Source organism: Tupaia chinensis, unplaced genomic scaffold, assembly GCF_000334495.1.
Source record: "Tupaia chinensis unplaced genomic scaffold, TupChi_1.0 Scaffold143572_1, whole genome shotgun sequence".
Taxonomy (NCBI): Eukaryota; Metazoa; Chordata; class Mammalia; order Scandentia; family Tupaiidae; genus Tupaia; species Tupaia belangeri.
In genome coordinates this window covers 93170-93774 of record NW_006203417.1, presented here as the reverse complement: position 1 = coordinate 93774, position 605 = coordinate 93170, and positions in this window count along the sequence as shown.

Here is a 605-nt window from a genome sequence, read left to right as displayed (position 1 = left end):
CTAATCTTGGTTTGCCACCCCTGCTGCAAGCATTTCAGCTAAGTCATTAAGATGTTGCTAATTTGTAGATCTTGAAAAGCCACTGGTGCAATGCTATTCCTACTCTCCTTCATTCTTATTATTTTTATTTTTTGAAGTTTTATTTTATTTTACTATAGGGTATGTGTGCTCACCAGAGAGAAAGAGATGGAGAGTGGGAAATTACCCCCAGGGGGCATGGCCATGGTACAATCCCTTCTCATCCTCACTCTCTCCATAGGATTTTGGGCACACATGCACATGCACCCAGCATGATTTCCAAGTCACTAGGTCCAAGACTCAAACAGCGGAGTCAGCTATGTGGGATCTAGCACCTTAGCCACCATGCCATCTGTTGGCCCTAATCCTTATTTATTTATTTATTTATTTATTTATTTATTTATTTATTGGAGAGGTTTTTTTGCCATAGCGCACGTGCGCTCTCCAGAAAGACAGAGAGAGACAGAGAGACAGAAAGCGAGAAATCCCTCTCTAGTGGGGATGGCCACACCGCAATCCCTTCTCCTCCATTCTCCTCTCGAGATCTTGGATACGCACATACACATGCCCAGTGTGAGTTTAAGTCA